The 24,247-nt window shown below is 36.4% G+C and overlaps 1 long non-coding RNA gene across 24 annotated transcripts in view; it reads left to right on the forward strand.

Annotated features, from left to right (window-relative positions):
- LOC103350106 (uncharacterized) overlaps positions 1 to 24,247 on the forward strand; it is a 271,720-nt gene that overhangs the window by 7,637 nt on the left and 239,836 nt on the right. For 3 of the 24 annotated variants that reach the window (XR_016237137.1, XR_016237142.1, XR_016237144.1), the window contains exon 2: positions 21,052 to 21,124. The exons of 20 other annotated variants lie outside the window; for them this stretch is intronic. This is a non-coding gene — a long non-coding RNA (uncharacterized LOC103350106). Of the gene's footprint in view, positions 1 to 3,919; positions 4,613 to 21,051; positions 21,125 to 24,247 lie in introns of those variants that run through there. One more of the 24 variants, XR_016237153.1, reaches the window with a different exon arrangement.

Raw genomic sequence — 24,247 nt, forward strand, 5'->3', positions numbered from 1 at the left:
ATCTTGAATAGCTCATGTTTTGCATAGTGATGCTTTACCAAGCATTTAGCAAGATCTCTTAAAGTACTCATTATTAACAAGTGTTTTCTAATTTTTAAACTCAAATCCTTTTCATGTGAGTTCCAAAATATAATTGGCCTTTGGCTGGTATATAAATTGTCCTTTACCTTATACTCTTTATTTCTCATTCTAAGAAGGAACTTTGTCTTTTTTTTTTTTCTGTTTATCAATCACTCTATGATTATGTGAAGCATATGTCTCTTTTTGTTCTGAATGTGTCACCTTGGGAGAAGAAAATGTGAGGCTCAAAGCTATTGTGTCTATCCAACTTCAACTGTGTTTAACAAAATTACCAAAAGACTATGGTATAAAAGAATGTAAAAAAAAAAAGTGTTGGGAACACTTCAAATTAAGCAACCTTTAAATGTCCACTTTTTTGAATTATTGAAATTATTTTATCAATATCTAATGCCTAGAACTGGTTGAATGTATTTATATGTTTTGGTACTTTAAGTTTACCAAAATATATTAAAATTGTGAGCATCCTAAAGTTTTTAACGGCAGGCATTTGACCCAGTGGTTAAGATGCCACATGGGATGCCCAAATCCCATATTAGAGTGCTTGAGTCTTGGCTTCACTCTAAATTCTGACTTTCAGTATTGCAGAACCTGAGAGGCAGCAGGTGATGGCTCTGGGGGTTGAGTTCCTACCACACACATGAGACAACTAAATTGATTTCTTCAGCTCCTAGCTTTTGCCCCAACCAGGGGATATTGTGGGCTCTGGGATGTGAACATATAACTCTGTTGATCTTTCTTCCTCTCAAATAAATATATAAAAAAAAAAAACTGAAGAAATTGAGCTATATGAAAGCATAAATGCATATGAAAAAAACTCTTATTATGAGTTTGTGATCATCAGAAATGATTTCTTTGACCTTCATCTATGAAATATAAAGAATTATATCAAATAATTTCTGTGAAAAAATAATCACATGTAAAGTGCTCATAAGAGTTCAATAAATATCAGCTATTATTATAATGAATAAAGGACAACTTTAAAAATGCTTGGTTATTATGGTGCTGCTTTAGCTTTTAAATTTTTGTTGACAGCTAAATCTTATAGTTGAGCTTGACACTAAGCATATCCAGTCAAGTTTGTGTTTACATGTTTCATTAAATAGTCACATCAGAATCTTATATCAAATGTCACAATTTAAGATATTGCTGGCAACCACTTTTCTAGAATGCTTGACAGTAAGAATGCTGAACATCTTTATTGGCTTGCCCAACTATAGTAATTTCTTTATACCAGATAATATATATTACAAAATAATTAGAACTGTCATGAAAATTAAGAATATTTTTGTAGGAGAAAAGTAAGGAAGGAAGAAAATTTTTAAAAGTCTTCACCTCTGCTAAATAAAAGCCAAGGAGGTTCTGAAAACCATCTCATTATGGCTTTCCCAATTAGCAAATTCTGCTACCTTGAGATTTTTCTCTTGAGTTCCTATACTTACTAATAAGGACATGAGATCTTGAAACAGTTCATGCAAATGTGTTCTAATAAAAGATCTGCTTGGATTTCAGTTTTTTTTTTTTAACTGAAACAAACATCTTTAATTCCACTTCCTATAAACTTTTTAAAGGAACTTTGTATCATGGAAATATAGATAGACTGATCCATTGATCAATCAACCTATCAATATTTATGGGAAATGAATGGTTTGTTCACTTATGTGGGAGGTTGAATTATTTGCTTCATTTCTTCCCTTCCCTGTCATCACCCGCTATGTAACCTTTTAATTTTGCTCTCATACACAGAAAAAGTACTGTAATTCTCATTACTCCTTGATGTTTAGCTCATCATGTGACATGCTGTGGCAAATGGGATCTTAAAAGGCTGGTCATAGTATGTTTGTGAAGTATGCTTTCCTATATGTTATGTAGTCATATATACCCCCCACCCTTATAATATGTCAGGGTAGGCAGGAGGATGTTCTTTTGCTCTTAATTTTAGACTTGAACAGATGAACAGTCCATAGCAATAGCCTATGGATTACTAGTACACATGATACAAATAAAAGTCTGAAAAATTATGTAGCAATTGTGCTTACCCTCATGCTTCTGTTACAGTCAGGTAAAGAATATGTCTTTGACAGCCAACTAATCCCTTTGGTTCAAGAAAGACACATGGAGAGAACTTGGACATGACTTGTAGCTTTGAGTAAATCTCAGCCTAAATTAGCCAACCTCCACTCAGCTCACAATTTGTGAACAAGAATAACTGATTGTTATTTTTTGCCTCTGAACCAACAGGGTTGGTTTGTTACAAGCACAACCTTAGCCATAGCTAATACTTCTCTACAAGGAGTAATTTCCATGTAACAGATAAGCCACAGAGTTTATTACATTTCCACAGAGAAGTTTTTCAGTGCTTGTACATTGTCATAATCAAAATGAATCTAGTATGCCTTTGACATTAAGTAAATCCTTATAGGCAGAACTGAATTATATCACCAAAACAACAGATGGATAGTTAGAATTTTAATTAACTTCAAACTTCTGAATCACACATTATCTATTTTTTCTCTAAATGTTTATGCATGAGTATGTATTTACATATATATGTATACATATACTTCAAATATATGTGTGTGTATATTTTGTAATATATATTACATATATGTATTACATATATACTTCAAATATATATACTATATACTTCAAAAATATATATAAATATATATAATATATATACTTCAAAAAGTTTATGAAAAAATTAGGGCAGGTTTTGGACTAGCTGTTGAGATGCCTGTTAGGATACCCATGTTTCAAATTGGAGTGCCTTGATTTGACTCCCAGGTCTAATTCCTGATTCTGGCTGCTGCTAATATAGACCCTGTGAGAAGTGATGATAACCAAGTAGTTGGATTCCTTTCATCCCTGTGGGAGACCTGGATTGAGTTCCTTTTCTTTCTTTTTTTTTGAAAGATTTATTCGTTTATTTGAAAGAGAAAGAAGAGAGAGAGAGAGACTTTCCATCTGCTGGTTCACTCCCCCAGATGGCTGCAATAGCCTCGTCTGAGCCAGCCTGAAGCCAGGAGCTAGGAGCTTCTTCTAAGTCTCCCACATGGGCGCAGGAACCCAAGCACTTGGGCTTCTTCTGCTGCTTTCCTAGGCCTTTAGCAGGGAACTGGATTGGAAGTGGAGCAGCCAAGAATTGAATTAGTGCCCATATGGGATGCCAGCATCACAGGCTGTACCCCTACTGCTACACTGTAGTGCAGGCCCAGTGGATTAAGTTTCTAAGGTCCTAACTTCAGCCCCCCAGCCGTTGTAAGCATGTAGGGGAGTGAACCAGTGATGGGAGCTCTGTTTTTGTCTCTCTTTCTCTAGCCTTTTCGAAAAAATAAATAATATTTTAAAAGTTCATGGAAAATGTAATTCATAGATGTTTATTTTGGTATAAAATTTTTTGAAATCTGGGACCAGGGTTTGGGCAAAGTTTGTTAAGCCATTGCTTGCAACACTAGCATCTGATTTGAGTTCTGGTCCACTTTTGATTTCAGATTTGGTCCACTTTTGATACATCTGATTTGAGATTTGGTCCACTTTTGATACAGGTTCCTGCTAATGTACCCGAGAATACAACAGAGGATGGGCCAAGTACCCCCATTCATATGGGAGACCAGTGTAGAGTTTCTATCTCTTGGCTTCAGCCTGACTCAAGCCTGGCTGTTGCAGTCATTTGGGGAGGTGACCCAGTGAATCAATTTCTATCTCTATCTCTCCATATATATATATATATATATATATATACACACACACACACACATATATTGGATATATATATATATATATCAGATGCACATACATTCAGTCTTTGAAATAAATCTTTTTTTTTTTTTTTCGACAGGCAGAGTGGACAGTGAGAGAGAGAGACAGAGAGAAAGGTCTTCCTTTTCCGTTATCACCCCCCAATGGCCACCGCGGCAGTCGCACTGCAGCCGGCACACCGCACTGATCCAAAGCCAGGAGCCAGGAGCTTCTCCTGGTCTTCCATGTGGGTGCAGGGCCCAAGGACCTGGGCCATCCTCCACTGCACTCCCGGGCCACAGCAGAGAGCTGGACTGGAAGAGGGGCAACCGGGACAGAATCCGGCGCCCTGACAGGGACTAGAACCTGGATTACCGGCGCCACAGGTGGAGGATTAGCCTATTGAGCCGCAGCGCTGGCCAAATAAATCTTAATTGTGTTTTGAGACCTAAGCATAAGAAGGATCTGCTTTTTACTGATTAAACTTCTTATTTGATGAAGTATTAGGCCTTTTTACTGTAATGTGACTTTAAAATATGTTTTCTCAGAAACTAAAAAAAGGTTTAGGAAGGGAAGGAGGGAGGGAGGAATATCATGTTCTTAGAATTGTATCTACAAATCACATTGAGTCTGTTAAAATTAATTAAAAATTTAAAAAGTTTAAAAAAATTAAAATAAGTAAAAAATAAAATGTACATAAAGCTGTAGTATTCAAAATAGTGTGGCATTGCCAAAGAGGTAGAATTCAATGGAACAGGGTAAAGTTTAGTAATAAACACAAATATGACCACTAGGTTTTATTTGCACTTGAATCATTTTATTTATTTAAAGTAAATAATTTACAATAAATTTATTTAAAATAAATTTTATCATAAAAATTCTTGGGAATATGAATTATGAAAATATGCATGAAATTAAATTTTTTGCAACAAAATAAACTTATCTTTTATTCCAATATTTCCACAAGTTTTTAAAAATATCTTAATTATTAAACTGAAGTTTAGGTGATAGTGGTCAACTCTGCTTATTATTTATGTTACCTTATCTATCTCCACCTTTGTCTTGTAGTGCCAGACACAAAGCCATCTAGATTAAAGGAAATGCTTTTCTTTCCCCTTTGTTCTTTTACTGCTAGCTAGAATTAGCTAGAATTAGCTAGAATTAACTAGGTGAACAAACCGTAAAACAGAAGGAGGCTGATTCCCAGGTTACTTTGGATAGCACAAGTTGGAGCTTTCACTTGTGATTTAACTTCTGTCTTGATGAAGTCATTGATAATACTCTATTTGAAATGCATATCATAAAAATGCAGAGTATGTATCATATTCATTTGAGTTATTCTAATTATATGGGTTGATTTTTAAAATTACAAAATTAATGTATGTCTGTTAATGTACATGTTCATAGAGTTAAAACAAGTGCCCTCTGCACTCTCCTGTCAAGGAACAGATATAATTAATAGTTTGTTGCTCTTACTGTCCTTGCCCAAGTAAATTAGTTGTTTTTCTTATACCCCTGCCCATGATAGATATTAGATGTCAAACATGTATTACCAGAGCCAATAATGACAAGCAATTCAAGGATTTATTAGTCAATCAAGTGTAGGCAAAGTGAGGGCAGTCCCTAGACCTTGTCATTTTTAAGGATAAGACGTGAGAGGAGCAGAGTAAAACAGAGGAGATACTAGGATAAAAGAATGAAGGAATAAAGGAACGGATACCAATAGCTGCATTTTTGAGTAAGGCTTAAGGTAGAATAATATTGGGAGGCTTGTCTCAGCAGGAACAGGTTTGGAGATTTGGGGCTTAGACCAAAGACAGGCAGCATGGCACAGTTTGCATATGATTTACATGTGTGCCATAGAAGAGATGAAGCAGGGATGAATATCTGACACTTTTGTCTTTTACAGTGACTTATTGCACCCAATTCTTTCTCACAGGTGTCTATCTTTCTAGTCTAATTGTACAAGTTGCATTAACATTAAGGAGTAAGGGGTAGACATTTGGCATGAGTTGAGTTGCTGTTTGAGATTCTATCATCCCATGTCAGAGGACCTCTTTTGAATTCCAGGTCTTCCTCTTCCAATTCACCTTCAGGGTAATATGCACTCTGGGAAGCAGCAGATAATGGCTGAAGTATTTGAGTCCTTGCTGCCTATATTTGAGACCTGGGTTGAGTTCTGGGATTCTGGTTTTGTTTTGTTTTTTGACAGGCAGAGTAGACAGTGAGAGAGAGAGAAACAGAGAGAAAGGTCTTCCTTTTACTATTGATTCACCCTCCAATGGCTGCTGCAGACAGCGCTGATGGAGCCAGGTGCTTCCTCCTGGTCTCCCATGCAGGTGCAGAGCCCAAGGACTTGGGCCATCCTCCACTGCACTCCCGGGCCATAGCAGAGAGCTGGACTGGAAGAATCTGGTGCCCCGACGGAGACTAGAACCTGGATTACTGGCGCCACAGGCAGAGGATTAGCCTATTGAGCTGCGGCGCTGGCCAAGTTCTGGGATTCTGGCTTTGGCTGGCCCAGCACCAGCTTTTGCAGGCATTGGGGATGGGCCAATAGAAGGTTGATCTCTTCCCCCCCAACTTTCTTTTTGCCTTTCACATAAAATTAAAATTAATTAATTAAGGAAGGGTATGATGGTTCATTGTCATGTATCAACTTAATTGGGGCTTGTTGCCCAGATTTGTGGTGGGACATTATTCTGGTTTTTTCTTGAAAGTGTTTTTGTATTATATTATCATTTAAATCAGTTCGCCTTCCATAATTGGGTTGGGTCTCATTCCATTAGTTGAGTGCCTAAGTACAACAGACTGACATTCCTCAAGCAAGAAGTAATCCTGCAGTACCCATCCTTCAGACTGAAGCACTGATTCTCTCTAGGTGTCTAACCTGCTGGTCCACCCTTCACATGTTTTCCTTGCCAGCTTGTGTAATTGCATCAGTCAGTTCCTTAAAATAACATACACATATACACACACACACCCTATTAGTTCTCTCTCTGGAGAACCATGACTAACTTGAGGGGAATAATCAAAATAGCTGATGAATATGAAGTGTTTTCAGATTCATTTTTTTAAAGATTTATTTATTTATTTGATAAGGCAGAGTTACACAGACAGAGGAGAGAGAGAAAGAGAAAGGTCTTCCATCCGATGGTTCACTCCCCAATTGGCCAGAGCTGCAGTGATCTAAAGCCAGGAGTCAGGAGCTTCTTCTGGGTCTCCCACATGGGTGCAGGGAACCAAGGACTTGGGCCATTTTCTTCTGCTTTCCCAGGCCAGAGCAGAGAGCTGGATAGGAAGAGAAGCAGCTGGGACTAGAACCGGGCGCCCATATGGGATGCTGGTGCTTCAGGCCAGGGCGTTAACCCGCTGCGCCACAGTGCTGGCAAATTCATTTTTTAACAGAAACTTCTATTCTGTGTGAAAATAAAATGATAGTGATGATGGTGATGATGATAATTGCAATATAGCTTCATAAATTTATTATAGATTACTCTAAGACTTTGCAGGGTTATGTCATCCTAAACATGTCACTGACATTCATCCTAGTTCCTATATGTTATTTGTTAACTTATTTATCACACAAAACTATTGTGTATAGTGAAATAGTTCAATCACAAATAATTTACCATGACAAGTAAACAGGAATGTTTACTCAGTAAGTTTTACTTCCAGTTTGGTCTGCAACCAGTGGAAAATGCTCCCTTTTACTAATGAATAGATTCAGTGAAGCTAGCCAAAACACCTGCCAAAAATACCTTAAAAATATTCTTTTTATGGAACCCGAGAAATGAAGTGTTCAAAATGTTAATCCAAAATGCTAAGAAAGAAAACAAGCACATACCTTGTGTTAACCAATGTTTACATGAAATGGGAATTCAAATTACTGAGGCTTACTTGTGTAAAGATATCTGGGACTTAGCAGTAATTGTGGGGTAAGGTGTTTGGATAAGGCACTGATCAAGTAAATGTCCTCTCTCACTTATTTTTTCAGTGGACTACTTTTCTAAGTTTTCCATGTTGTGGGAGTAGGGGTGCTTTGGAAATACACCAAGGAGAACTGAAAATGACAATAAAAATCATAGTGAATGTTTACAAACTTGTAAATTAAAAATAAATGTTCTCCATGCTGCAGGTGAACATTTATTCAATGTGGGACACACTGCATTTTTCCTGAAGATTTGGGTTCCCCATATTGAAACCTGTCCTTACCTCTTATCTCACGGGGGAAAAAAAAAAAACAAAACTGAATGTTAGTGTCTGTCCCGTGCTTTGAAGCCCATCCACTCCCATTTCATGAAAGATATTGTTTTATGAATTAGTTATCATTTCTCTTCCTATAGCTTCATTTTCTCTCTTCCCTTCTTCTCTTCAGGAAATAAATAAATGTGCTCAATGTGTCCTGTCTTGCAAAGGCTCTCCCTCATTTGTGCTTACACTGATCACTCTAATGCCTTTACTTTGCAGCCAAGCTTCTTTTAAAATCTATATAGGTTTTTTCGCCTTACTCAGTTACTCAGAACTATTTCTCAGCCAAAGCTTAGAGATGGGCTGTGTCATTGATCTACCTATCTTATCTATCCATCATCTATCTGTCATCTCCCTATCATCTATTTCTCTGTATCTTTCTAAATTAATTCATTACTGGTCAAACAAAATACATGTAAATATTCTTAGCTCTCAATTTACAAATGAAGAAACTGAGATCAAGAAAGGCGAAAGGACTGGCTGATGGTAACTTGTATCTAAAGTATGCTCACTAGAATATAGATATAGTTTTCCTTCCCTACATTTTTAACGGGTGCTCATAGTGTAGTGCTTCCTTTGTTACTATGCCTTAAACACTAGTTAATCTCATTACCTACATTTTCTTATTTAGTCTTCATTACATCCCTGAGAAATGGCTACTCCCATTCATTTGTCAAATCAAATGGGTCTTGTAAATTAAAATGAAATAGTTTTTCTTAAGTTGTGAGTGATCTATTGAGTGTCAGATAAAGGGAATACTTCTTTATTTATTGGTTATTTGTGGCACTTAGGATTTCTTTGCACTGTTTGTAGAGGAAGATATCTTCATTAATGCTAAAGTGAATAACAACAACAACAAAAACCCTTGGATTACATATATGAATATTTGCAATAGGAAAATTTGAAGATACTAGTAAAAAGGAGAAAATAAAACTCAACAGTTATCCAGCTATTCTGATGATTACCATTAATAATTCACTGGATATACTTCCAGAATTTTTTTCTGGCAGCCACATGTTCATACATATATAAATGATTAAAAAAATGCCTTTTCCTTACCCATTGAAAGGTTCATGGTTGAGACCCTTTGAATCAAATGATAGATTAATAATATTATTACTATGTTAATAAATAACAAATATTAAATTACTAATACAATTATTGATAACACTTTAAGTTTTATATAAATGGGAGTCTTTAGAAATTAAGACCTAAAGATCTAGGAAAATTTGCCTATATTTTGTGAACAGCTGTGAAGTATGAGTACAAAAGGACATGATCTAGTGGCAATAACAGGGGAACTTAGCAAGGCCTGTTTGTTCAGGTTCTTGGAATTTCTGGATCTTCACAGAGACATCACTTTCTTCTAGGTATAGGAAGGACCCCTGTGGATCTTCAGGAGAAGAACTGCCAGACATTATGGTCTGCTTCAAGAGAGAAGTGAAGCAGGAAGCTTAAGCATGACCTTTCTGTTTCTGCTGTTTGCTCAAATTCCAAGATGTCACATTTTAGAGTATCATGTCCCAAATCTCATCATAAACATATGGTGGTTACACAGTACATCTGTGTCATTATTTAAACAAATCAGTAATCTAATTTTTTTTTTTTTTTTGACAGGCAGAGTGGATAGTGAGAGAGAGAGAGAAAGGTCTTCCTTTGCCATTGGTTCACCCTCCAATGGCCGCCGCGGCCAGTGCGCTGTGGCCGGCGCACCACGCTGATCCGATGGCAGGAGCCAGGTACTTCTCCTGGTCTCCCATGGGGTGCAGGGCCCAAGCACTTGGGCCATCCTCCACTGCACTCCCTGGCCACAGCAGAGAGCTGGCCTGGAAGAGGGGGCAACCGGGACAGAATCCGGCACCCCAACCGGGACTAGAACCCAGTGTGCCAGCACCGCAAGGCGGAGGATTAGCCTAGTGAGCCTAGGTGCCAGCCTAAATTTTTAAGATATTTTTGAAATATTCTAAGTTAAAAGTTACACATATTTTAAAGCCTAGAATACATACTGTCAAATTTCTCACATACAGCTTCTTGGCCCCTCCTTGCATATCAGTTTGTTTAAATCACTCTCTGAGTTAATGGCATACCTCTTCAAACACTACCTGCTGATTTGCCTTATTTATAGCTTCTTTCTGTCTTCAGAATCCTCCTTCCCCAATAATTGTACATGGATTCCAATATTTCAGAGGTAGGTTTAAGGTGTTGATTCCTCATCCTTGGAATGTGACTTCCTTTTCTGCCAATTTCTCTGATTCATTATTCTGGTTTTAAATGGTATTTGAACTAGTCAAATAAAATATATTAAAATTGGGCCTCAAAATGCTTGCAAGGATACAATGGAAACTTGTATTTTGCTAGCTGATATCACTATTAAAATTTTGCATCTGAAGATGGTCTACTATATTTCCTTATATTTATTCCAATTATTATGATTTTAAGGAACAGAAATCAATTTAAACTGGATGAAGTATAAAGCGATTATTGTAAACACACAAATGTCAGAGTCCCAAAGAATGAAAATGAATATTGTTAGACTTAATGGGGACTGGATTTAGGGCATCAGAAATTGTGACTATTACCTGTTATTCTAAGAAACCCTATAAAATCTGAAATCTACTTTCTAGGTTTCCAACTTCTACTTTAGTTATTCCATTTCTAACTTAGCATCTTCTTACTCATATCCTTTGGAATCACTTACAAGAACACTAGATTATGAATGCTCAGCATCTCTTGACAGTACTTACAATCTTGTGGTCTAAGTTTAGTTGTTGCTCAGCTTGATCATCAGATCTTCCAGTGTCGTAACTAACTTTGGGCCAGATGATTTTCCATAGTTGAATACAAAAAGGTATATGAGGAGGACATAAAGATGTGCTTTTTTAAGGACAATGATGATAGCTGATTGTAGAAAATGAATGGAAAAAAATGAATGGAAATGATAAACATATCTGCTATACTTGGTAAAAGTAAAAAGAAAGTAAAGAATTTTAAAGAGTGCTTCATATATAATTCATATTATATATTCATGACTAACAATATACTATATTTCTCTCTGCTGTTTGTTTACATATTTCTATAGTTAAGATAACATGTATATATATACTATTAAAAAGACTGATTTATTTGAAATTCAGAGTTACAGAGAGAGACTGAAAGAGAGAAAGGGATCTTCCATCTGCTGGCCCACTCCCCAGATGGCCTCAATGGCGAGGGCTAAGGGTAGGCTGCAGCCAGAAGCCAAGAGCTTCTTTCCGATCTAAACGTGAGTGGTAGGCACCCAAATACTTGGGCCATCTTCCATTTCTTTTCCCAGGCTGTTAGCAGGATGCTAGATTGGAAGTGGAGCAGCCAGGACACCAACTGGTGCCCATGTGGGATGCCAGTATTGCCAGTGGCTACTTTACCCTCTACACCATAATGCCAGCCCCTGTATATACACTTTAAATTTTGGTTTTAGTACCTGGTTTTTTTTTTTGTTTTGTTTTTTGTTTTTTTAAGCATTTATTTGCTTGTAAGGCAGAGTTACAGAGGCAAAGACAGAAGGAGAGAGAGGTCTTCCATCTGCTGCTTCACTGCTCAAGTGGTTGCAATGGCCGAGTTGTAATCCAAAGTCAGGAGCCAGGAGCTTCTTCCATGACTCACTCCCATGTGTATGCAGGGGCCAAGGACTTGGGCCATCTTCTTCTTCTTCTTCTTCTTTTTTTTTTTTTTTTTTTTTTTTTTTGACAGACAGAGTGGACAGTGAGAGAGAGAGAGAGAGAGAGAGAACGGGTCTTCCTTTGCCATTGGTTCACCCTCCGATGGCCGCCCCGGCTGGCGCGCTGCGGCCAGCGCACCACGCTGATCCGATGGCAGGAGCCAGGTACTTCTGGTCTCCCATGGGGTGCAGGGCCCAAGCACTTGGGCCATCCTCCACTGTCTTCCCGGGCCTCAGCAGAGAGCTGGCCTGGAAGAGGGGCAACCAGGACAGAATCCGGTGCCCCAACCAGGACTAGAACCTGGTGTGCCAGCGCCGAAAGGCGGAGGATTAGCCTAGTGAGCCGCGGTGCAGGCCAGGCCGTCTTCTACTGCTTTGCCAGCCCATAGCAGGGAGCTGGATCAGAAGTGGAGCAGCTGGGACTCAAACCAGCACCCATATGGGATGCTGGCACTGCAGGCTGTGGCTTTACCCGCTAAGCCACAGCCCTAACCCCAGTACTTGTTTCTATATAGCATAACATCTGCTCATAACACACCACCAAAAAGAAAATAATTACTGTATGAAATGATGGATGCATTAATTAACTTGTTTTTGGTGAGTCTTTTTTAATTTATGTGTATATGGAAAATATCAAGTTTTATGTCTTAAATATATACTTTTTTAGTTTTCAGTAAAGCTAGAAAAATTATAAATGACTACTCATATTATTATTTGGGCATATAATTCATTTAGCCACTCCCCAATACTGCAAATTTAATGTTTACCATTGTAAATATTGGTTTGATGATCTTCTTTGTTAGTAAACTTTTATCTGTAGTTTAGATGTAAAGCTTTTTTTTTTTTTTTTTGTCAATCCCTAGAAGAATGAAGTCTATCATGGTATGACACTACTTCTACTTAAAGCTTTTGAATTCTGCCAAGTTATAAAATTTCTAGAAGGATTATAATATTTTACAACTTCTGTTAATCCCTTTTACTTGTGGTCTAGTGAAGAACTGAGGAAAAGTAATAGTCATAAGAACATGAAACTTATTGAAATCTAATTCCAAATCAAGGGAGAAAAATCTAGGTTTATACTTTTTTAATTTATTTTATTTATTTGAAAGAGTTACAGAGAGAGGTAGAGATATAGAGAGATGTCTTTCATCCCCTAGTTCACTCTCCAAATGGACACAATGGCCAGAGCCAGGAGCTTCTTCCTGGTCTCCCACATGGTGCAGAGCCCAAGCACTTGGGCTATCCTCCACTACTTTCCCAAGTATATTAGCAGGGAGCTGGATCAGAAGTGGAGCAGCTGGGACTCGAACCAGCGGCCATATGGGATGCTGGAGCTGCAAACTGGGACTTTAACCTGCTGCAGCACAGCGCCAAGCGCTAGGTTTATACTTTCATCTTGTCTATTTGCTCTCTAAAAAAGAAGCAGATCATGAAAAGTGCTTGACATTTTTCTTCTGAAAGATCTATTCATCAAGACAGTAGTTTAATAATTACGCTTTTTTACACTAGTTATCTTCACTCTATTATCTAAACGTAGCCTGAACATAACCTTACGGATACCAATGCCATAAGTGGTGGCTTAATATGCTTTGCCACACTCTAGCCCCTTACTGCAGATATTGAAAGATTTATTTATTTGAAAGGCAGAGTTACAGAGAGAGAGAGAGAGAGAGAGAGAGAGATTGAAGCTTCTGGTTCACTCCCCAAATTGCCACAATGGCCAGGGTAAACCAGCCCAAACCAGGAGCCAGGAGCTTCTTCTGGTTCTGCATGGGTGCAGGGCCCAACTGCTTCGGCCATTTCTTGCCACCTTCCTGGGCACATTAGCAGGGAGCTGGATCAGAAGTGGAGTGACTGGTACATGAAAAGGTGACCATATTGGATGCTGGCATCTCAGGAGGAGGCTTAACCTACTGTACCATAATCCTGGCCCCTACTGCAGATATTTAGAACTAGATATATTTTTAAATCCCTCATAACCCACAAGTGAACAATGTATGTAGCTTTATTTAAATATATCAATAAATAAGTGAACTAGGACTTACTGTATATAATCCTCTAATTTCCAAATACCTTAAAATAACTTCAATACTAAACATCCTTATTTTTACAATACTTTGAAAAGTTAAAATACTTAGAAGAAATAAACAGCAGAGATAAAAATGCCAATTAAAATATATATAAATGTAACTATACACAAAATTCTTTGGAAAAATTCCCTCTGGCTTACTAAGAGAATGAGTGAAGAATGACTAAGCAAAACAGTTGAAAATATCAATTTGAGATTTTGCTTTTAACTGGTACTTTCATTTTTTTATAAATAATGTATGATTATTATTTTATTTGAAAGGCAGAGTTATAGAGAAAACGAAAGGGAGAGACAAGGACAAAGATCTTCCATCCTCTGGTTCACTCCACAAGTGGCCACAATGGTCATAGCTGGGCCCGGTACCAAGTCTCCAGTGTGGATGCAGGGGTCCAAGCACTTGGACCATCTTCCCCCAGTTTTCCAGGTGCATTAGCAGGGAGCTGGATCAGAAGTGGAACAGCTGGTACTTGAACTGCTCCCATATGGGATGCCAGTGCCCCAGGTGTTAGCTTCATCTGCTATCCCACAGCACAGGTACTCTAAAGTTTTGATTATATGAATAGCAGAAAGAAGACATGCAGAGAAGGAGAGAGGGTAGGAGGGAGAGAGAGAGAAAGAGATCTATCTAATCTGCTTGTTCATTCTCTAAATGCCTGCATCAGCTGCCACTGAGTCAGGCTAAAGTCTTAGGCTTGGAGGTCAATCTAGGTCTCCCTCATGAGTAAAAGGAACTTCATTACTTGAACCATCACCACTTATTCACAGGGTGCATTAGCAGGAAGATGGAGTCAGGAATCTGAGCCAGATATTTAACGCTAGTGTTCTGATGTGGGACACAGATGTCTTAGCCAGTCTCAACTAGATGGCAAAATGCCTGACTCAGTATCTTGTTTTTATTCCTTAACCTGTGGCTTCTAGTATCTGCAAATTGTTTCGATAGTTTGAAAAAATTGTACTTCTTTTAAGTGTTTCTGTATGACTTATTCAGTTGACAGATAGTGTTAAAGTAGATCTTTAAATATGGGAGCAGACAATATAAAGATTTTTAAAAATAAATACCAAAATGTTAATGGTCACTTTATTTTATGCTGGAGAAACAAAATTGAATACTAATTCTATGCTTTGCCTAAGCCTTTTCAACAACTTTGACAGAGAAGAGCAAAGAATTGATGACTGAGTGATCAGTTTTTGAAATTTGCAACATAGTCTTAAACCTCTAAAATGCCTTCCAGATGAAGAGAGAACCAGGCCTGTTGTATAGTATATTTCTTCAAAACAGGGTAGTTAAGTACAATGATGGCTGTGGAATAGGAAGAGGAATTCTGAACACAAATATAAATAGAACAGGTTGACTGTAGTCTTTTATCTTGATTTTTCTAGGCCATTTTGTAGATAGTATTTCTCATAGTTGCATTGGGCCACTGTTAGGAATTATGGAGCACCGTGAAAATACTGCTGGAATTCACTGTTAAATGAGGTAATTTGATTTAAGAAATTTGCAAAATTGATGTGTCTACATAAGGCATAGTGACTTAGAATAAAGAATAGATAAGAGTCACAAAGATACTTATTACCTATCCATGCAAAGGATAATTCTTCCCAGTGTTTAGGCACTGTAGATTCCTGTTTTGACTCAGGAATCATCTTTTTGTTCTTTTTGTTATTAGTGCAAGTCCTAGAAATTTCATGTCTCCCATCACAAGAAAAAGATAGCAGCAGACTATTCATAATACCATGGTTATTTGGAACCTGTTTATATTGAAATAATGCAAATCTTTTTGCCCTGCATTTCCAATATCATGTGTTTAATGCTGTTTAGTCATTACTTATGCTATCTATAATCCTTCAGTGAATACTGACTTCTCAATGGTAATGACACTGGTTCATGTCTTACAGCAGGCAGGGAATGTAATGATAATTCATTTTCTGGTCTTGTTAAATATACCATTTGTAATTTTAAGGTATAAACATAGGGTAACCTGTTTTCAGTGTTTCTCTTGAACTCTAGGATTTAATGACTGCATTCTGAAAATGTATTCTTTGTCAGTGTGGAGTACATCCATGTCCACGTGTACTGCTAACAGTAAGGAAAAAAGATTATGGGCCTGTTGGCAGTGCAAGAAGAATGATCCCTTTTATTTTTTATTTTTTTTAATATATTTTTTTGACAGGCAGAGTGGACAGTGAGAGAGAGAGACAGAGAGAAAGGTCTTCCTTTGCCGTTGGTTCACCCTCCAGTGGCCGCCGCGGCTGGCGCGCTGCGGCCAGCGCACCACGCTGATCCAATGGCAGGAGCCAGGTACTTCTCCTGGTCTCCCATGGGGTGCAGGGCCCAAGGACTTGGGCCATCCTCCACTGCACTCCCTGGCCACAGCAGAGAGCTGGCCTGGAAGAGGGGCAACCGGGACAGAATCCGGCGCCCTGACCGGGACTAGAACTTGGTGTGCTGGCGCCGCAAGGCGGAGGATTAGCCTAGTGAGCCGCGGCGCTGGCAGAATGATCCCTTTTATACAGTGTTGTCTGTTCCTCACCTAATTAGGTTTAAATTTTACTTGGAAAAGGATGACATCATTACATTAATTAAAGACAAAAGAGAACACTGAATGCATGAGCCCATTGGCATCACAAAGCTATTGTTTCAAAATCCCTCTAAGGGCCTCTACTGAAGGATGACTACATGTGGAGTGGGATCTGCAGAGAGAGCTGTACCCAGAGAATGACTATTCTAGGTGCCAGTGGCAGGAGGTTCATAGGGTAAACAGTTCTACTACTATTTCCATCTCCCTTTCCCAGGTGTTGTTGACCAAAATTGGAGCTGTGTTTGGAATATCTACAAGTGGTAACCCATACACAGTGCCATACATTCAATTAAATATCAGAATTTTTGGTAAAGAATATGTCATTGAACTTGGTCTGTGTTCAAGATGAGTCATCAAAAATTAGAATATCAGCACCATTCTTGGTCCAAACTAACCATATCTCATTAAAGAATGACTGTTCCAGCCAGCAGGAATGATCCATTTGCTAAAACAACTTGTGAAGAATCAGAGTTCAGCTATAGTTCAAACAGGTTTAGTCCTAGAGTACTTATACCCTAATCAAGATCATTTATCTTCCTCATCTTTATTGAGGCAAATGTTCAACCAAGTCAAAAAATATTTTGAGTTAATTTTAAAACTTTTTCTTTCTACTGATTTTTCACAAAATATTGATTCCATAGTAACTCTTAAAATATATCTTCTAAACAGGCAATTGCCTTGTAGCCAATTGCCCCATTCCAGGCCTCCTAAATTAACTCCAATGTTTTTCGCCTTCAACCTTCAACTCCTCCCTCTCAATCAACCTTTATAATCTGGGCTTTATATTCCCCCACAATTTCCTAAACTCCAGCCATACTCTACCATTTTCTTTTCCTCAACAAATCATGCTTTATATGCATCCATGCTGATACTCATTCCCTTTCCAATACCCTTCTCCATTTCCACTTCCTGAAAAAAAAATCCAGACATTCTAGTAGATCTAACTCTCATTTATTTTCTCATATTCTATAGATGGCTCCTTTGGCAGGCAATAAGAACACCCATAATACATTAGGTGTCCTTATAAGACAGTTAAGTCAACCAAACAATCTCTGAAAGCTTCAATGGTTACAAGAAAGAAAATTACCCCTTACAGAGTTATGGATTAGAAAAAAGAAAACCTCAATAGAGATTGTAGTATGTTGTTCATTACATTGTGAAGAGAATCTTTTTAGACTCCTGCTATTCTCAAATGTGTTGGCTCATATGAATGACAGAAAAGTATCAATATTGTCAAATAACCAATACCCATTCTAGGAAACTTTTGCCGATGAACAATATTAAATGTATTTCCGTCAAGAACTACTACTCCAAACTAATTTTGAAAAGTTATGTACAATCACACATATTTTAAATTTTTTTCTAAATGTTTAAAGTTTAATAAATTGTGAAGAATATATATAATTTTCATTTTGCCTTATAAACACTGCATTTAATCATACATTTGCTTCTATAAAGTAGAACTTGAATACCTTATTCATATAGTACCCACCATACTAGGTTGACTAGACTGCCCTGAAAAAAATTATGCCAAGAATCATTTGCAGTACTTTGTTGTGGCATCTCTAGGAAACAAACACAGATTTCGGTACTGAGTATGGTGCTATTGTAATAAATACAGAAAAATGTGGGATTGGCTTTGGAACTGGGTAATCAGTACCTGCTGAAAGAATTCTGATGTGCATGCATGATAGAAAAAAATCCTAGGTTGTCTTTAAAACACTGTTGGTAAAAATATGAGTTTAGAGGATATTTTCCTGAGTTCAGATGGAAATAAATAACACCATTTAATTAGACATTTAGCTGATGTGATTTCTAAGAAAGTGTGGAAAGTGTGGGATGATTTTTTTTTCTAGCACATAGTAAAATATGAGAGGAAAGAAATAAAAATTGAAGAAGAAACTATTGAGCAAAAAATGGGCTATAACAATAATTTGGAAAATTCTCAGCCAGTCTGTATCACAAGAATTCTAAGACATACTCTGGAGCGAGCAACATGAACATGGATAAATAGTCCTTTGCTAAGGATTTCAGAAATGTGATTTATAAATTCAACCAGTTATCTCACCAGAACTAGGACTGGAGGTAGAGTTATCCAATGTCTTGACTTGTTTAGGCTGCTGTAACATAGTATCATAAACTGGGAGGCTTAACAAAAAACAGAACTTTATTTCTCATAGTTTCAGAGGCTGAAAAAAATCAAAGGCCAAGGTATAGGTATATTCTGTGCCTTATGAGTGTCAACTTTCTGGTTCATAGATGGTGCTGTGCCCTTATATCAAAGAGGTGAAGAAGGTCTTCTTGAGGCTCCTTTTATAATGTCCATAATCTCATTCATGAGGACTCTGCTTTAATGACCTAATCACTTCACAAAGGTTCCTAGTTTCTAATAAAATCTTGAAGGTTAAGATTTCAGTATATAAATTGGATGGGGGAGGGCAGGGGAGAAGAGAGAGGGAGTCATAAACCTTGAAACCATAACATCCAAGAAGAAAGTATGATTACCCTTGTGTCTAATGATTGACTTCGTTCTCATCTATGGAAGACCAATAAGATTTTTGAGAATTTAATACTAGCAGAAACACTGTCACCCAGAATGAAGGGCATAGAAATGAAGGAATGTTATTAGACTTCTGGGATTCTACAAGTGAAAAATGGACTTCTGAGAAAGCAGAAGTTCTGAAAGAGTAAAGCTACTGCACTCCTAAGATCCTGGGGACAAATTAAGCCACAGAGAATTATTCTCATAAAATTTAGTATTTTAACCATTTTAAAATGTAAAACTCATGAGTCTTAAATATATTTACATTGTTGTTCACCAGTTCTCCAAAACTTTTTTTTCATTTTGTATAACTGAAACTGTGTACTCATTAAACAGATCCGTTTCCCTTTCCCCATAAGCCCGGCAACCATCATTCTGCTTTCTTTACCTATAAATTTAATTGCTTTAAATACCTAATACCAGAGCTCTCCAAGAATTTAATGAAAATGAATATTACAGAAATATTATGCATGAGTTCCAAATTTTTGTACCAAACTAAATATTTTAATTCCATTTTCTATGAACTTTTTGAAATTCCTTTGTATAAAAATAATCATACAGTATTTGTCTTTTTGTGACCAACTCATTTCACCAAATATAATTTCCTCAAGCAGATTCCATATTGTAACATATGACAGCATCTCTTTCCTTTATAAAACTGAACAGTATTCCATTATGTGTGCATGTGTGTGTGTGTGTGTGTGTGTATCACCTTTTCTTTACCCATTGGCCTATTGGTGAACACTTGGATTGATTCTATCTCTTGGCTACTGTGAATAATGGTGCTATGAACACAATATACAAATATATCTTTGGGATGCTACTTCATTTTTTTAGATGTATAGCTAGAAGTAGGTTGGTAGATCATATGACAATTCTATATTTGTTTCTTCAAATAGTTGCTATACTGTCTTTCATAGCTACAATTTATATTTCTACCACAGTATACAAAACTTCCAATTCTTTCTCATTCTCACTAGTACTCTTCCTGTTCTTTTCTTTCCTTTTTTAGTAGCCAACCTAAAATGAGGTGATATTCCTTAATTACAAATAAAATTATAGTCAATATTTTATCATCCTCAATATTTTACTGAAATGCACAAAGGATCTAATTACATAATTAATAAAATTTATAGGTATGTATTAAAATATGATTCCAGTTGTAACAGACAAAATAAGGGGTGATTTTAAAAGGCATGAAAGGAAGAGTACCTTCAAGATTTTTCAAAATACTGTCATTACTATTGTGTCAATTTTAGAATTAGTTTTCTTTATACCTTATAAGCACTAAACCTGTGCTAGTATTAGTCCGTGTGGTTTTTAAATACTAATTATTTTGATCATAATAGCTATTTTATGATATGGACATTAGCAGGCTCATATACATAAGAGGTAACAGAGGCTTAGAGAAGGTGTTTACTAAGTAAATGACAGCAAAGATTTATTGATGACTACAATTAACTTAAGAAAGTCAAGGATACTCAAATATTCCAGGATATACTAATATATTAATATTATATATATATAATGTATATTATATATATATTATTGTTTAGCCACTTTGTTGGTAATTCTTTAGCCACTTTGTTGGTAATTCTTTTTTCCTTCAGATTTCAGAAACCTATTATTCATTATAAAAGTACTAGATCTTTACTATCAAAACTTTTCCTATCATTTTCAAGAGATGCTGCTTATTCTTTTATGAACTATTTGTATTTTAAAATATATATTCTGAAGTTATCAAGTTCCTCTGTTTAAGAGTAGATATACCCAAGGTAGACAGGCAAATAGCATTCAGGATTAGGATTCTAGTTGATGAATGACATGAATGGTATGGAGTAAAGAATATATAGAATATTCACAAATGAGTTTTTTATATGTAGGGCCATTCATAGGAAATATATAGAAATTTCTGTGAAATTTAAACTAAGAAATCCAGTTATTAGGTTAATTTTTTGTTCATTGCAAGTCAAAGTTTTAGAATGAAAGTCAAAAATTAAGCAATAATGAAACAGTATGTAATAATATTAATTTAACAGTACAGTGTTGTCCTACAAATAAATATATTTTGCAGCTACTGATTTGTGAGTCTGTTTTAAAAAGGAGTCCTTGATGAATGAGGAAAACCACAGCTTCAGTGTTCTGAGGTAAGATGGTTTTTCCTGTTCATGTACTTTTCCCACAAAGAAGCCATAATAAAATGTTGTCATCTTCATTTTGTGTAAAAAGGTTAACATTAGCATACACCTTAGGTTATTCTGCTTCTAAGCTATTTCTTCAGTTTATTAACTTTGAATAAATCACTTAAGACCTTCTCAAGTATTTGCTTTGAAATTACAGTCCATGCTATTCATTAGACCACTTAATTTTTGGTTGATTTTAAAGACTTAAAATGTAAATTGGAATTGACTAGTAGACTTTATATTTAATATTACAATTGTATCACTGTTTTCCATCGAGATAATCTCTGACCATAGACCAAACTACTTAAGGATCTTATGTTGTTGTTATAATTGACCTGTAGAGGGCACTATTAACAGGCAAATGAAAAGCCTTTTGACATAGGCTAATATAGCTAAATTTTAATTTCTGTTTGCCCTAAATCACATATGATTATCTAGTATTAAGTTATTAAATAAATGTAACACAACTTTAAAATTATAGTATTTTGATGCTATGATAAAAGTAGATATTACTTGAATGGAAGGTATGAATCATAATTTCCCAACTTCCATTTTTTTTTAATTCTGTAGGTAGATTGGCAGAGGAACAACACAACTACCTTCAGTTCTAACAATTAATTATTCAGTATCTTCTCTAATATTTAATATAGAATCTGTGACAAAGAGAAACCAGTCTTTGTTTCAACTCTCTGAACATAAACTATATCTTAGAAAATGTGAATTTTATACATTTGAGTATGAGGAAATAATTATAATAAAAAATGACATAGAAGCACGTGTTTGACCAAGCAGTTGAGGCGCCAGTTCAGATGCCTGCATCCCATATGAAGATGCCTAGTTCAAGTCCGTGGGCTTGGGCTCTCAATTCCAGCTTCCAACTAAAGCAGACCCTGGGAGATGGTGATGATGGATCCAATTATTGAATCCCTGACACCCTCTGTGGGAAACCTAGGAAAAATTTTGACTCATGGCAGCCTCAGCCAGTCCTGGCTATTGCAATTATTTGGGGAGTGAACCAGCAGATGGGAACTCTCTTTAACATCTCTCTTTGACTTCCGGGTTCTCTTTCTCTCAAATTTTTAAAAAATACTTTAAATTCGGAAATAAAGTAAGCATCTTTAATGTTTACTTAGTTTGGATGGCAACCAGGTGGGTATAGGTAGGGAAAAGATTTGGACTGTTCAATATATAAACCACTCTTACCATGAATGCCAGTAAAAGTCCTTCAAAATTAAGGGAATCTGTCATTTTTTGTAAATTCTCTTCTGCTTCCATAAACACAGCCGTAATCAATTAAAGACCCACTTGTGAAGGAGCCATTGTTTGCAGTTCCATTCAGACATTGCTGAGTTGTCTTTTAGGCTGCCTGTGCGGAAACCCTGGTAAGGTGATGAGAAAGTTCAAAGCACCTAGTTTTTCAATGTGTATTTTGTCCTTGAGACTCCACTTTATCTTTTTATTCATTAAAAAAATTGCAGGGTAGTATATATATATATTGATTTTGGTTCTGGTAAAGGAAGGGGGCTTAAGAATATAGAAATGCTTGAAAATATTCCAATAATATAATTCTATGTGACTTTCAGATAGCATTGTCAAATATAAATTCTATAGACTAGTCAGTATTGAAAATGTTTGCTAAGGATTAATAGTATTTCATATAATAATTCTGTTTGTAGGAAGTAAAGAATACTTTCTGCAAAACCAGTAAATCATTAATTTTTGTCATGACTGACATTTCCTTTTTGACCTCAGCTTCTCTACTACAGTTCTAATTTGTGAATGAGGCAACTGGCAGTGAAGATTTCTATATTCAATCTTGCTTGCTAGTGTTGAGCAACTGGTGTATGTAAAAAAAATTTCAGATATAAATTTGCATCAATAATTTAAGAATTAATAAGATAATAGTAAATCTATATTAAAATTATTTAGTTCTATTTATATGCACAGAATTAGAAAGACTGGACCAATTCTGTCTCCCAGATACAAAGAACAAAAGTTACTTATAAATAAGAGTAAATCCTTCTAGGCTTTCTAGGGAGAAATGGGCCAAATTTCTTCCCTCACTGACTAAAGAATAATCTGGAGTAGGCCAAAAGGAAGTCAAATTCCACCATATTTAGCTGGAAATTGAATCCAAATATAAAAGAGTGTTTGGAATGGAAATTAAGGTATCAAGTGATCAAGCAAGAATATATTTTCTTTCCTAAGACTCCTTTGCTTTACCTTATCAAAGGAAGAGAGCAGCTTTCTTTGAGACAACCATTTAATAAAACTGCCATGTCTTGTTGCTGTTTTGCTAGAACATAAGCCTCTCTCTCTTTTCCTTGAGTGATATGTCTGGGGAGGTTATGAGAAAGAGCCTTAGTGCCCAGAACAGCCACTGTAAAGATGACTCAGGACACCTTCACTAAATCCATTCATTACCTTGGCCCTCATGGGAGTTACAAGCATAGTCTGCCAATTAGATGTTGGTAATGTGGACTCTGCTTTAGGGAATTGGGTAAGACTGCCAGAATTCATTCCTGAACTTTAGCAGCCACAAAAGAGTATTTTTCTGTCATCTGAAACTGATTCAAAACCACGTCCCAAAAGGACAAGCTTCCTTTTGTGCACCATCTATCCTCAAGTCTAACGACTAATGGTGTCACAACATCAAGTTTTTAACAAGATCACAGAAAACATCCCCTGAAGGAGAACAGACGGCAAACCATGTCTTCTGTAGGTGATTTGACTCTATTTCACTATTTTCTAATTTTTGAAAATTTGCTTTGTTAAACCTTTATGTGGCAATTCACCACAAATTTATGATGCTTTATTGTTTAATGAGAGATTAAAATGTGACTTATGAGAATCATACAAAAAGGTTTCCAAACTCTGTAGATGTTGAATACAGTAATTAATGTAACATCTCAAAAAAAAAAAAAAAAAAGTGCTTGCCCTTGCCATGAAAAAATATTTCCAAAGTGTGATCTTGAAGTTGTATTGGGAACACTACTGCCTGCCCTTCTAACAAACATGCATAAGGCTAAATGCTCTGCTTTCTAGTCTGTTACATTGTTGTCTTTTCTTTGTATTTGTACACATTGG

The sequence above is a fragment of the Oryctolagus cuniculus genome, chromosome 7 (assembly GCF_051225735.1).
Source record: "Oryctolagus cuniculus isolate XC-2025 breed Fujian yellow rabbit chromosome 7, ASM5122573v1, whole genome shotgun sequence".
Taxonomy (NCBI): Eukaryota; Metazoa; Chordata; class Mammalia; order Lagomorpha; family Leporidae; genus Oryctolagus; species Oryctolagus cuniculus.